We start from the raw sequence: 7,803 nt of genomic DNA on the forward strand, positions 1-7,803 counted from the left end.
GGAAGGAAGGAAGGAAGGAAGGAAGGAAGGAAGGAAGGAAGGAAGGAAGAGAGGGAGGGAGGGAGGGAGGGAGGGAGGGAGGGAGGGAGGATGGATTTAGGACAGTGCCCAGCACTAACTGGACTCCAGGTTAACTAGTATTCCGGAAAGCACCGAGCAAATACAGCTTCGAGCTCCTGCCCTCCAACCACATTGTTGCTCCCCGTGGAACAGCTTCGGCTACCTCAGTTCTGTGCTTCCTAAATTCGCAGCTCCACACAGGGAAGATAGAAGATGACCACTTTTCACCTAAATCTGCTCATCTCAAGCTCTAAAGACTATACATCTTTTTCACATCTTTTTTAAATCTATGATGGTTTTTTTCTTAAGATTTTTATTTTTTTAAGTAATCTCTACACTCATCATGGGGCTTGAACTTACAACCCTGAGATCAAGCGTCACATGCTCCACTGAGCCAGCCAGATGCCCCAATCTACTATGGTTTTTTTTTTTTTAAAGATTTTATTTATTTATTTGACAGAGATAGAGACAGCCAGCGAGAGAGGGAACACAGCAGGGGGAGTGGGAGAGGAAGAAGCAGGCTCCTAGCGGAGGAGCCTGATGCGGGGCTCGATCCCAGAACGCCGGGATCACGCCCTGAGCCGAAGGCAGACGCTTAACCGCTGCGCCCCCCAGGCGCCCCCCAATCTACTATGGTTTTAACCTGACACTTAATGCCACCCTTCTCAGCCCGGACATCCTTAAGGATTTCAACCTGTGCTTCATGGAGTACTCCCCTCAAAAAAAAAAAAAAAAAAAAGACATTGAAGCATTGCAGAATATGCCACCCCAAACGATGCCACGTAGGCATATTGATAATTTTGAGCTGAAGGCAATGAATAAGGTGATACAAGAAAAGCTCTCTGCCCTTCCCCTATCAACCTAAAAGCAGGACATCAGTTTGCCAAGGCGTCTGTTCCATCTTCTCTACCAGGTAGGACAGAAGGTAATCACCCGTGACAGCTCTAGACTCTTAGCCCAGAGACGGCACCAGAAGAAGCTACCTAACAATCCTCACGAAGTAGCCCTTCCTGGGGCTCCTGGCTGGCTTAGTCAGTAGAGCGTGCAACTCCATCTTGGGGTTGTGAGTTCAAGCCTCATGTTAGGCATAGAGATTACTTAAAAAACAAATAAGTAAAGTGATTACATAGGGAAGAAGAAAAAACTATTAAAAAAAAAAGTAGCCCTTATCTTCCATTCATTTTCCACATATATTTATTTTCCCACAATTTGCTCCCCTAGAAACTCCTTTTCCTTTGTCTCACCACGTCTCTAAAACTGTGTTATTCTTTTGTTAAGATGCTACAGAAGTCCAAGTTCTTTTTTTTTTTTTAAGTAATCTTTTCACCCAACGTGGGGCTCAAACCCACAACCCTGAGATCGTGAGTCACATGCTCCACCCACTGAACCAGCTGGGCGTCCCCTATAGAAGCCCGAGTTACCGCTGCTTTGAGTTACTCATCTCAGAGTGCTCCCGTGTGATTTTGTGTTAATATACTTGTTAGTGGGGGGGCGCCTGGGTGGCTCAGTCGCTTCAGGGTCGGACTCTTGATTTCAGCTCAGGTCATGATCTCAGGGTCATGAGATCAAACCCTGCGTCAGGCTCTGCGCTCAGCAGGGAGTCTGCTTGAGATTCTCTCCCTCTCCCTCTGCTCCCCCCACCCCCACTCATGCTCCCTCTAAAGTATATATATTAACTTGTTAGTCTGTCTTTTGCATCTGAGTCATGGGTCCCCAACCTGAGAACCTAGGAGGGTAGATGGAAAAAGACTTTTGCTTCCCCTACCATAGACATCGACTGCAGGTGTTCCGCGTGCAAGTAATTAAAGTCACCAGCCTGTTTGGAATGTTGCCCAAACATTGGTGGAAAGGGATGAGGAAGGCCTGGGGCCTTGGGAGTCGTCCTTGCTCCACTCCCCCCGCCAGCTACGCTGCCCCTGCCAAGCTCCTTCCCAGGGCAGGTAAAGAGATCTCATTCTCAGCACTTAGCTCTGTGTGTGTGTGTGTGTGTGTGTGTGTGTGTGTGTGTGTGTGTGTTGTCTCCCTGGGGAGTTTCAATGTGGTCCTTACTGGCCACTTCAGCGGGGTTCAGAGGTAGGAATAGCACTCGATCCGGGAGCCCAGCCACCTAGAAAGGACTCAGCATACCAGAGAGAAGTAAATGAGTCCACTTCATTCTTTTCTTGGCCCCGCACCCTGTTCTGCTGACTCCACCGCCCACACGCCAAGAACAAAATGTTCGTGGTGCCAACATTTAAAAATGCAGGGCCTGGGATCCTCTGTCCACCATTCCCCTTCTGCTTATTTTCATTTGGCGGCACACAAGTAACAAGAGGTAACGACACGGCAGCCAACAGAGCAGCTCCTTAGTTATCTCAACTTACCTCATTCAAATTTTGGAATGTGGTACTTAACCATTCACCATTTATTGATGGGCACAATGTACCGGACACTGAACACATACAATACCACGAGCTCCCGCCCTTACGGAAGTTGGTGACATCACCTAAGGATAGATAATAATAGATTTATGACTGAAAACTATTGCATTATTTCCACATAGTTTATTTGATTTTTTTTTAAGATTTTATTTATTTATTTGACAGAGAGAGAGAGAGAGACAGCCAGCGAGAGAGGGAACACAAGCAGGGGGAGTGGGAGAGGAAGAAGCAGGCTCATAGCTGAAGAGCCTGATGTGGGGCTCGATCCCAGAATGCCGGGATCACGCCCTGAGCCAAAGGCAGACGCTTAACAACTGAGCCACCCAGGCGCCCCTCCACATAGTTTAATAACCAACTAGGAATCAACGAGGAACAGAAAATGGATATAAGTGTTGGTTCTAAAATAACTTAGGTGGCCGGGCCCCTGGGGGCTCAGTCGGTGAAGCAGCTGCCTTGGGCTCAGGTCATGATCCCAGGGTCCTGGGACTGAGCCCCGCATCGGGCTCCCTGCTCAGCGGGGAGACTGACTGTTTTCTCTGTCTCCCTGTGTCAAATAAATAAATACAATCTTTTTAAAAAAATAAATAAGATAAGATAAAATAAAATAAAATAAAATGATTCAATGGGTATGGATCTCCACCAGTTAGTTAGACTTTCTTCCCCCATCACTTCTCACTGGCATACTGGTTTTCCCTTCACCCCTTTCTCTCCTGCACCCTCTGATGATTTCACTTTACACTCGTCCAACTGCTACCACCCACTCTGTCTTGAGTTCCTTTCTCCCCAGAGAGGTTACAGACCTGGACCAAAGGAATCTTAAAACCAAATGGAGTTAACACAAGAACTGAGTGATGTATAGAAGTGTTGACTCACTGTATCATACACCTTAAACTAATATAACACTGTATGTTAACTATACTAGAATTAAAATAACTTAATTAGAGGGGCGCTGGGTGGCTCAGTCAGCTGTGTCCAACTCTCGACTTCAGCTCAGGTCATGATCTCACGGTCCTGAGACTGAGCGTGGGATTCTCCCCATCTCTGCTTGTGCATGCATGCGCGTGCTCTCTCTCTCTTAAATAAATACCTAAATACCTAAGTAACCAAAAATCATTTTTAAAAATAATAAATATGGGGCGCCCGGGTGGCTCAGTTGGTAAGTGTCTGCCTTCAGCTCAGGGCGTGATCCCAGGGTCCTGGGATTGAGCCCCACTCCCTGCTCCGCTGGGAGCCTGCTTCTTCCTCTCCCACTCCCCCTGCTTGTGTTCCCTCTCTCGCTGGCTGTCTCTCTGTCAAATAAATAAATAAAATCTTTAAAAATAATAATAAATAAAATGACTTACTTAGAAAAAAATGGGGTTAGATGCTTTCATTTAACTTCGAGTAAAATACGAATTGCTGGCCCATCACCTGTTTTTGTGCAGCCTGGAATCTAAGAATGGTTTTTACATTCCTAAATGATTGGAAAAAATCAAAAGGCCATTATTTCATGACATATGAAAAGTATGAATTCACATTTCAGTGTCCACAAATGAAGTTTTAATGGAACACAGCCACGTTCATTCACAGTCTATGGATGCTTTCTTGCCATACCAGTAGTTGTATAGAGACTGTATGTCTAAAAGTATAAAAAAATTTCTTTGAAGGTATCTTTGAACTTGCCAGGTAGACCCTCATCGCGAGTTCAAAAAATTCACGGGCAAGAAGTTATCATTGAAATTAAATGGTAGCAGCTATGTCTAAGGAATATTGTGACTTGAGCCCTTTACGAATGTTGTGATGGATGAGCCTGTGGAAGGAGCAGCCCGTGGGCGACAGAGCAACATTGGAATGGTGATAATAGGAGGAAAGAGTATCATCACCATAGAAGCTTCCAGAGAGTATGAACAACAAAACCAGAATATAAACCAGAGAAATCCATGCTTCCGTGTCCTCTCTCAGAGCACGTTTTAGCGCAATATAAAAATTAGGTCATGCACATTTTCTTATTGAAACTTTTTGCTGAATAGACTTTTGTAATAGTAATAAAAATTGTATTTTCTGCTCATTTACTGTAAGTCTGCCAACCCCTGGCCTAAAACATCCAGTTTGAAAGCCATGGTGCACAGCTCTTGTGTGAGGTGACATAAGGTGCTTTCCAGATCTTCCCTCATTTGCTTCTAAAAACTTCATAGGGTGGGTACTGTCATCACAGGTGACAAGAGACTGACAGAAAACATTTTGCCGACATCAAAGACTGGAGTCAAACAAGGTCTGCGACTCTAAAGCTGGCCAGGTCTTTCCAGGACACAACACGCTCCTGAGAGCTCTGAAGGGCACAGTCTGAATTATAACCAGTCTTCTTTGGACATCCATCCATTGGTCCTAATTTTCTTCGTTGAGGCCATCCAGTCATCTTTAAAATATCCACAGGCTGTAACTTTGGATTCCTGGAGTCTTTGACTCTTAGGTGGACATTGACTCTCTTAGTCTCTTCACCACCCACCATGTTCATGAACCATAGAACCAGTTGGTCTATGGTCTAAGATCTTCCCGTGGGGCACCTGCACACCCTGATACAGGGGGCAGGAGCCATCCGCAGACCGCCTGTCTGGTTCTAGGTGTTCCACATCTTTCCATCTTCATCCATCATCGGCTGACTTTTTAGACCCAGAGGCAGAATCTTACACTACTGAATTCTGGTAAGATGGAGTGTATCATTCCTGCCTGTTGAGATTTTTTTAGTTTTAATTCCGGTGTAGTTAACACACAGGGATGTATTAGTTTCAGGTGCACAAGATGATTCAGCAATTCCATGTATTACTCAGTGCTCAAGATAAGCAGACTCTTAATCCTCTTCACCTGTTTCACCCTAACCCCCCCATCCATCTCCCCTCTGGTGACCATGTTTGTTCACTGAGATGCTTTTGAATTCTCATTCCGCAGGCCGATGAGGTTGCTCTTCTCTTTGCTGTCCACAAATGCGTGTATGCCTTCTGATTTTCACCTGGGTCACTGGCGAACATGCAGTAGCTTTACCCTTCCTTCCTGAAGGTGGCACTCATAGGCCACTCTGTCCTGTAGATCCTGTTGGGATGGCCTGTTGGGATGACTCAAGTGACAGTCACAGTTGGGGGAGAAACCCAAGTGGACATATTACTTTCAACGCCCTCTCTCCTAACACCCACACAGCCACTTCTACAAAGAAAGTGAACTCTTTCCAGCACCTCCTCCTCTTTCTGCATTCTTTCCCATTGGGAACCTTCTCTCCCAGCTTTCTTGAATCCCAGACCTTCCACTTGCCTAGTACGGGGTGTGAATTTGGGCTTAGCTTTTGTGCCTCTTTTCCCCATCTGTGGAACAGGGAAATTAGTAATACCCAGGACATAAATTAATGGATGAAATTATCATTCAACAAGCTACCCCTCAAAAAAGACAAATTTCCATTTCAGTACGTTTTTACAGCTAATATCAAAGGGGTAATACACCAGAGGAGCTACAGAATTAGTTTTCTCCTTAAAGTTGCATTTTCTTCATTTATCCGCCTTAAGTTGTCCCCATCCCCCATAAAATATACTTGTCCCTTCATTCAGAAATGGACCAAACCTATTTCCTTCCCTCATCCTTGATCTGTAGATCCTGTTGTGGGTTTTTCTGTTTTTTGTTTGTTTGTTTGTTTTAAGTAGGCTCCACACCCAGCATGGACCCCACCTCAGCTTGAACTCAGGACCCTGAGATCAAGACCTGAGCTGAGATCAAGTCAGTCACTCAACCGACTGAGCCACCCAGGCGCCCCCAATTTTTTTGAAGATTTTAAGTAATCTTTACACCCAGCGTGGGGCTCAAACCAACAACCCCAAGATCAAGAGTTGCTTGCTCCAACAACTGAGCCAGCTGGGCACCCCCATCTGTAGAATCTGTTAACACATCCTGGGGTACCTGGCTGGCTCAGTCAGGTAAGCATCTGCCTTTGGCTCAGGGCGTGATCCCAGGGTCCTGGGATCGAGCCCCACGGCAGGCTCCCTGTTCAGTGGGAGCCTGCCACTCCCCTGCTTGTGTGCTCTGTCAAATACAATCTTTAAACACACACACATCCTTGACAATCATTTTATCCCCAGTCACACTGGGTTCATGTCTCAAAACCCGTCTCCATAGAATTGCTTCCCCCAGGTGTTACTTCAATGCAAGAAATGTCCATTTGCATCAACCCCATTCAGGCACAGGCCAACAGCAAGTTTAAGAAACATTATCAGGCTCTGCGGAAGGATACCTCATATCTCTTAATAAGACTATAAAGATTTTGAATATCCTTACACTCCAGAAGTCCCTCTTAACACAGACCTTCAGGATTTAAACAAACTCAATGTGAAAAATAAACATTTATTACAAAAATGAGTTTTGACATTTCAAAATGAAAACAGACAAGGTGTTTTCCAACTCAAAGGGGCTGTGGTAAGCTGCAGAGGTAAATTCCGAGACTGGTCATAAGGACTCCTACTCACCTCACCACAGTGACTGAGGGAGTGAGGCACCATTCACCTCAGACTTGAAGGAACAGTGAATCACCCCTGCTTCCCTGCGGTGTTTTCTCTACATCCCTCCCACCCCATCTCCCAAGCAGGATACAAAGCTGAAACATACTTTAAAAATCTCATTCTTACTGAACCGTTTCATAATCTCCACTTTTATTGTTTCATTAAATTTTATTTCCATCTGGAATATTTATTTTTTAATTGGTGCATGACCCTTAACTGGTGGTTTGGTTGGTTTTGTTTTTCCTTTTGGATTCTTTCTAGAACACTCGATTCTGTTAGGGATTTCCAGATAAGGGAATAAAACATGGCAAGTGGGGCTCAGCGTCCTCCACAGAAAGCAAGCAGCAAAATCTGCCCTAGAAAACCCCTCATTTGCCCTCTTGCTAGTTAATAAATAGACTGGGGGCTGTGATAGATGGGGAACACAGAAATCTAAGGGCAAAAAAGGGTCCAGATGGACAGAGGAAAGCAAGGAAAGGCAGGCCCACCTTGCTTACTCCTGCTCACTCCCATGCAGACCTGGTCTCAAACTGTCTTTTCCTTAAATAGCACCTTCCCCCTCCCCCCACCCCGCTTTAAAATATAAAGTAGTAATTCTTAAACTACCACTAAAGAAGGAGTTCTCCGAAGGGTTTGAGGAATCCTCCTGCCTCAGGCTCCGGAGCAGTTTCCCCACAGCCTTAGAGAAGTCTGCCAAGGCATCTGGTTGGCAGAGGTGGGAGGGCGGGCACCTTCTCTTGCTCCGTGTATCAGACCAAGCAGAACCCCTGAGCACAGCCTCAGCTGGGGGGGGGGGGGGCCCCTCAAGG

General features: G+C 45.7%; 1 long non-coding RNA gene across 1 annotated transcript in view; it reads right to left on the bottom strand.

Moving 5' to 3' along the window:
- Window positions 1-6,154, bottom strand: part of LOC103672030 — a 16,409-nt gene extending 10,255 nt beyond the window's left edge. The window contains exons 1-2 of the long non-coding RNA XR_571055.1: window positions 3,824-6,154; window positions 2,424-2,545 (exon numbers count right to left, since the gene is read on the bottom strand). This is a non-coding gene — a long non-coding RNA (uncharacterized LOC103672030). The remainder of the gene's footprint in view (window positions 1-2,423; window positions 2,546-3,823) is intronic.
- Between the last annotated feature and the right edge of the window lie 1,649 nt (window positions 6,155-7,803).

Source organism: Ursus maritimus, unplaced genomic scaffold (assembly GCF_017311325.1).
Source record: "Ursus maritimus isolate PB19 unplaced genomic scaffold, ASM1731132v1 scaffold_2, whole genome shotgun sequence".
NCBI classification, from domain to species: Eukaryota; Metazoa; Chordata; class Mammalia; order Carnivora; family Ursidae; genus Ursus; species Ursus maritimus.